The 6,842-nt window shown below is 51.4% G+C and overlaps 2 long non-coding RNA genes across 2 annotated transcripts; both read left to right on the top strand.

Annotated features, from left to right (window-relative positions):
- The first annotated feature begins 898 nt into the window (after nt 1-898).
- On the top strand, nt 899-4,367 carry LOC131401571 (uncharacterized). The gene is made up of 3 exons (XR_009217759.1): nt 899-966; nt 1,705-1,796; nt 4,274-4,367. It is a non-coding gene; the product is annotated as an uncharacterized LOC131401571 (long non-coding RNA).
- Nucleotides 4,368-4,853: 486 nt separating this feature from the next.
- Nucleotides 4,854-6,334, top strand: LOC131401572 (uncharacterized). Its single transcript, XR_009217760.1, has 3 exons — nt 4,854-4,898; nt 6,055-6,121; nt 6,280-6,334. It is a non-coding gene; the product is annotated as an uncharacterized LOC131401572 (long non-coding RNA).
- Nucleotides 6,335-6,842: the final 508 nt, after the last annotated feature.

Genomic DNA, 6,842 nt, shown 5'->3' with positions numbered 1-6,842 from the left:
CCTCTTGGTCTTGAACATATACACAGTCCCACATATACACAGTATGTCTGGAAGGATAGAGGAGGAAAGGATGTTTATCTCTGTGCAAAAGTACCGGGAGACAGTGGTAGAATGAGAATATTTGAAGTTTTCTTATACACGCACCTACGACGTAGGCCTCCCTCCCCCCAGATTTTTAAAATTAAAATAGCGTTATATCCTTATCTACTGGCTTGGAACAGCAAGTTGTAGAGAAATGTGAATATATGATCCGATATTTAACGAAATTAAGAACAGGAAACGCACAAAAATTTAGAATTCTAAATATGGGCACATCATTCTATGAGGCTATGTAAAGGTGGGGAAAGGAATGAAGAACAGCTGTTCAACATCCAGCTACCTGTACAGTCTAGGGGTACTCGGAAAGCCTCGCCTCCAGCCAAGACCCTGGAGCTGATTTCCTGCCCCTGTAAAGTCTGCCTGAATTATTCCAGCCACACCCCCGCCTCTTCCTGCCCCTGGAACTGGTCTCAGCCCACAATGTTCGGGCCTGCCTCCGCCTACAGCCTGGTCCCGGCTCATTGCCCAGCCTTCACCCTTGTTCCCGCCCCTAGAACTGCCTCCCCGGCCTGCTGTCACTCACAGCCTTGTCCCCGCCCACAGCCTGCCCCTAGAACTGGTTCCCGCACACTGTCCTGCCCCTAGATTTTGTCCCTGTCCCTGATGCTGACCCAGCCTGCTTTCCAGCTTCTCACTCACTCTAGAAACTAGACACCTCCCCCGAGGCTGGGGTGCATGGCCTTGCCCCGCCCGCCGCCTCAATCGGCAGCCCCCAAACGTTCGTCCTCCCCGAACGCCCGCCCGCCCGAGACGGGAACCGGAAGCGCGGGCGGCGCCGTGGATGGAGCGGGCGTTTTTAGCGGTGTGTTCCGTCTTCTCATTGCGGACCGAATTCCCCTGGACGTTCGCCCTCAGAGGCGGGGCTCGGTGAGCGGCGGGCGGTCCCGGCTCCAGTCGCGGTCCCGGGAGGGGCCTGGGCTGTGGGCAGCCCCGGCAGGGGTCGGCGTCTCTCCGTCCCCCCCAGCCCCGTTTCCCCCGGGCTGTTCGCTCAGGGCCACCGAGGCTGCTGTTCTTCCTGGCTCGGGGCGCCGCCGTCCCCTCTTCTGAGTGCCCGTCACCGTCCTCCCTGTGATTTTGTCCCCAGGGGGCTTTAGCCGCTTCTGGAGGCGATGTTTGGGTCGTTACAAATGGGGCACTCTTGGCATCTGGGGGGGAGGCAGGGATGCTGCTCAGCATCCTCCAGGGCCCAGGACGGCCCGACAGAGAATTATCCGTCCCGAAATGTCAGTTGTGCCAAGGTTGGGAAACCTGCTCCAGGGCCTGAAAATCTCCCGAGCCCTGAATGAAGTGTGGAAATTGTTGACAAGTCAGCGAGTCACTTACAGGGTCCCTAAATGACAAGCTTGTTTAAAGGGTCCAGAGTCAGCAAAAAGTCTCTGTCCAGCCAAGTGAGTTGAGCGACTCAAGTGCACACAGTACGAAGCTGCTTTCTCCCATCTCGGGGAGCAACAGGTGGCTGGATAGGAATCGGGAAATCCAGCCACAACCAACAGTTACAGTTAAATCAGTAAATACAAAAATAGAACAGTGAATGGGGTTGGCCTTTCCATCCAACACCCTATAAAAGGCCTCAAAAGCTTGTTTGTGCTTTTTATCCCCCCTCAGGCACGAAAAGCATCCGTGGAGCTCAAGTATGATGTGAAACCAGGCTCAGGGTCCACCTGTCCTCGCTGATCCATGGATTTCTGTGTGACCAGGTGAGTACCCTGTGGACCTGGTATCAACAGGTTCCGGCAGCATCCGCTGTGCAGAAGACCTGCTAGTGAGCTTTCCTGGGCTCGGGTTGTCACCACCTGGAGTCACTGAGAGTGAAGGTATCTTGAGAAAAATTATTGATATTTGATGGATGGAAAGATGGTAATCTGTGTGTGGTTCTGTGTGGTAAATATTTCAGTAAGTACAGTTATATGCAAATAAAAACACATGAAACAAACGTAAATAACTGCAAAAGTGTATTATAGTAGAAAATATAGATTTACTTGCATTGCATAATACTCAAAAGTCAGGATTTATATATAATATAAATACAGAAATGTTTTGCGTGTGTATGTAGTATTAGAGGACATCCCATGAAATATTAGCAGGGATACTCAGCAACATTCCTTAGACCCATTCAATTTGATTTCTAAAGTCCTATAAATCTTCCACATAAATTTGAAATAAAGGAGCATTCAGGGAAAAAGATGATTTGAACTTCTTTGTATTAATAACAAATTTAAAATTGAATTTGCCAGTAGCCAGATTTATTTTGAGCATTTTTTTTCTTTATGACATTTCAAATCATTTGGAGGAGTACTAAGCAACACTGTAGATTTAAGGGAAGGGCGCTAGTCTCCAAAAAGACTGTCCTCTCCACCTTGCCTTCTAAAGGGAATTAACTTTGTTTCTTGAAACTTTTCTGAAATAACGGTCTGGTGATTCACGTTGCAGAGAATCTTGTTAAGTAATTTTGTATTTAGTTGTTGGCCTCTACTAATTGCGTGTGTATGTGTGTGTGCCTTTCTCATTCTAGCTTTCCTGTGATGTTCTTGAGGGGAATGTGTGCTTGTCATTAAATAGATAGTCTCTGAGTATATAATTAATGGTGACCAACCATCCTCGTTTATTCAGGACAGTGGAGTTTTCCAGGACACAGGACGTTTAGTGTTCAAACCAGGGCAGTCCTAGACAAACCGGGATGGTTCCTCATCTCATGAGCCAGGCCCTGGGCCACATGCATGGGGACCTGGAGAACCAGAGAGACCTTGTCCCACCTCCATGGAATTTACATTGTATTTGGGAATTTGGATTTTGAAAAGTTAATGATGAGAGTGATGTGGGATTTTGGCACAAGGGGAATCAACATGAGGGGGCAGAGAAGCCCTCTTGAGAAGGACTGATATTTAGCTTGAGAGCTAGAGTTGGGACTGGATTTAGCTGGCAGGAGGGTTAGACTGGAGTGAGGGTGTGGGAGTGTGTTCAAGAAAGCGTTTCAGGCAGAGGGACACGCATGAGGACACCCCTGAAGCAGAGAGCCTGTTGTGTCCATGAACTGAGAAGAAGGATGGCTGAGCCGAGTCAACACAGGGGGAGGGGTGTGAGCCACACTGGCGAGGGGGAAACAGGCTGGACCAGATCAGGGGTGACTTGGGACTCTGTTCTTAGAACAGTGGTAACACTCTGGAGAGATGCGAGTAGAAGGATGATGTGATTAGCGTTTGGTCTAAGCATGTGGGTTAAAATGGACTTCATGGTTAAGAATAAAGACTTAATAGGCAAGGTAGGAGGTGCTGGGAATAAGATTAGGAATAAGATGATTGTTCCCTACGCCTGAGTGATGGCTGTGGAGTAGGAAAGAAGTAGAAAGAAAAGACCATGGAGTGTAGAACCGAGAGAACATAACGGTGCTTTCTTGCCTGCATGTGTCAGATGGCACAGGGCACTGACTGTTCTCGCAGCTGTCTGTGCAGACCTGCAGGTGCCCCCTCACCCAGGTCTGTGTGTTCACCCCTCTTTGCCACTCACAGGCCCCCCCCTCCACATCCTAAAAGAAGTCAGGTCTTACTTTTGAGGGGGTTGTCTCACAAGGTAGACACCTAGGAGAGCCCCTGCAGGGATCAGAGCAGCCCCTTCAGCATCTCCATCACCTTCCTCCCTTCCCCTCTCTCGCTTTACACACCCAGAATGACCCCTGCTCAGTATTCCACATCCCCATGATCTTCCTCCCCCAGGCTTGAGAAGGGTGGGGTAGCCACTGGCGTGGACATCATCTGCACCTTCCATTCTGACCCCGCAGTTCCCGGGCTGGACAGAGAGTGACTCTACTGGGAGCTGAGCCATGAGACTCAGCGCGTCACCTACCTGGGCTCCTTCACCCTGGACTGGGACAGCCTCTACTTCAGCGGTGAGGGGCTGTGCTACAGCCACACTGTCTGTTCTGTGTTCCCTCCATTGCTCTAAAGTGAGCTAGGATCCATCTCTCTATCCTCCTGGTCTGGGCTCAGTCTTCTCATCACTGTGTGATCACTGGGTCCACCCACCTTCCATCTTATTGCCTTTCCCCTGAACACCCCTCCACTCATCCCCTCTGTTTTCCCCTCTCCTTTTCCCACAAAGGTCCCTACATCCTTTCTCTCCCTTAATTCTTTATGTTCACCCCAACTCTTGCTCAGCTCCTCTTGCCTTCTCTCCACAGGTTACACCTATGGAGCCGTGGCCCCAACTACCACCAGTGAGTATTCCTGGCCCTGGTCTCCTGTGTCCCGTCTGCATTTGTAGTTTGGGAGCACTTGTTCTCCTTCATCTGCTCTCCTTGGTGAAGGAAGGACCTGGAAGGGCCCTAATTCATCCCTTCTCTCCCTCCCGGGTTCTGGTGGAGAGTCCCAGCCCAGTGTGAGAAAGCCTTATACACAGACATGTTCTCCACCACATTCTGACCCCACGTGGTTTTCACTTTAATTCTCCTAAATCCCTGCCCTTGGTCCTCCTTTTCCAGGAATCCCATCCATCTGCCCATTTTTCTGCCTATCTGTCTCTCCTCTGAGTTCAGTCACTCTTGTTCACCTATCTCTCTCTCTTGGGCTCCTCTCCTCCACAGGCTTGCTCATTCCCTCTACTCACACAGTCACCAGTCCCCTCACTCTCATTTATGCTTCACCTGTGAATGGTGGTCCTGAGACAGCCAGTGCTGGAGCCCGTGTGAGCCTCGGGTCTCCTCCCACTCTGTCCCTCCCTGATGACAGCCTTATCCACAGCTCCCGAGCCGGCCACCATATCCCTGCATACTTGATCATCACCTGAGCCACCAGAAGCCACCACAGGTATCTGGGGGCCCCTTTTCCTTCCCAAGAGAAGCTCTCTGGCCCCACTCCCCATGAGCCAGGTGTGATCCAGGAGCTGGGAAGCCAGGGTATGAAATTCTAGTTTTAGGACAATCATGCTGATCACAAAGATTATACCAACGATTCAGTCTAAGGCCAGCTCTCAGAGAGCCCCTAGTCTTGTGAAATTAACACATCATTATAATACAATGTGGGATATTTGGGGGAGAGGCACCTGGCATAATTTGGAGGGAAAGAGCTTGCTAGAGAAAGTTTCACCAGAATGAAGTCTTTAAGAATGTGTAGGAGGGACCCTGGTAAATAGAGGATGAAGGGTTTTCCTGGCAGAGAGGATTCCATGAGCAAAGGCTCCGGCCAGAAACAACATGCCGTATGGGGAGAATTTAAATGAATTTGGGTTGCATGAAGCATAATGTTTAACCCACAATAGATGGATAAAAAGAGGCTGAAAGGTCAGCAGAAGCCAGATTGAGTAGAGCCTTGAGTGCCAGGTCAAGAAGGTTGAACTAAACACTGAAGGCCATAGGGAGCCATGGGTGGTACTAGAGCAGTGGTGGCCATAGTGAGGTATTCATTTCAGAAAGATTCTTCTAGTAGTCCATGTAGAACATCCTGTAGACAGAGCATCCAGTGAACCTGCTGGGGTGTTGGTCCGGGTGAAGGAAGTTAAGACCTGAGCTAGGACAGGGATGGAGAGAGGGAGTGTATGTGAGGACCAGTGTGCAAGGTGAATGGGTGTTACTGGGAGGGAGGAGGAGCTGAGAAGATATGCTGGTTCTGACTTGGGTGACCACACGGGTGGGTGGTGGTGCCACTGGGACAGAAGACGACAGATTACAATGAGTGCAGGACTCTGGTCTGGTCTCAGGCCAGCTTTCAGAGATGGCCATCGCTCTCCCTCTCGTCTTGCAGCTTTGGGGCACAACCTGAAGACTCTCACAGTCAACGTCACCATCTCCACCCTCCGGTATTCATCAGACATGAGCAATGGCTAGGCCATGTTCAACTTCACTGAGAAGATCCTGCAGAGCCTGGTGAAACCCTGGTTCCAGCAGCTCCTGGTGGGTTAAATCCCACCCAGCCCTTCCTCCAATCCCTGTCCCTCCTGCTCCTCTTCCTCCTCCTTCCTCCCCAGCTGGATCATTGTTCAAGAAGAGCAGCCTGGGCCCCTTCTACTCAAGTTGCAGACTGGTCTCCCTCAGGTGAGACCCTCCCCTCAGCATTTGCCCCTAATGACCACTTTTGTGACCACCCCTCTCTGTCTTCCCACTGTCCTCCCATTTCCTCCTTCCTGTTCTGGCCCCCACCCCTGGAGGCTTCAGGACCTCCCTCTAGACTCCTCACATCCATCTCTCCCCAGGCCTGAGAAGGATGGGGCAGCCACCTGTGTGGACGCTGTCTGCACCCACCACCCTGATCCCTTGGGCCACCATGCCTCTGTGCTGGGAGCTGAGTGTCGCCCTTGTCTGCTCTTCCTCTCGGCGGCTCCTGGCTCCGCAGCCCAGAGTTTCTCCATCAAGAGAGAGCACCTGCTACTTTTCCGCATCATCAGCTGGAACCTCAGCATCTCGGAGCCCACATCCTCGGAGTACTCCGCCCTGCTGAGAGACACCCAGGACCAGGTGGGTTCTCCCACTCCCGTCTCTCCTTGCCCTGAGGGCACCGTCATTCCTCCATCTGACTTATACCTGTTATATGATTGTTTCAACCCTTCACTTTCCCTGCATGTCTGGGTTCTCTCAGTGTCCAGGGGTGATGTCCTAGCTGCCTTTCCCATTTCTCACCTGGGTAAACTGAAGCTCAGAAAGGGGAGTATTGTGCCTAAGGTCACACAATGAGTTAGGGGCAGAGCCAGGATCAGAACTCAGGTCTCCCTTGTCCCAAGTTCTGTGATCTTTCACTGGCTCCAGTGGCGCCCTGCAT

Source organism: Diceros bicornis, assembly GCF_020826845.1.
Source record: "Diceros bicornis minor isolate mBicDic1 chromosome 1 unlocalized genomic scaffold, mDicBic1.mat.cur SUPER_1_unloc_3, whole genome shotgun sequence".
Taxonomy (NCBI): Eukaryota; Metazoa; Chordata; class Mammalia; order Perissodactyla; family Rhinocerotidae; genus Diceros; species Diceros bicornis.
The sequence above is the reverse complement of the archived record's forward strand: the minus strand, read 5'-3'. Positions and strand labels throughout refer to the sequence as shown.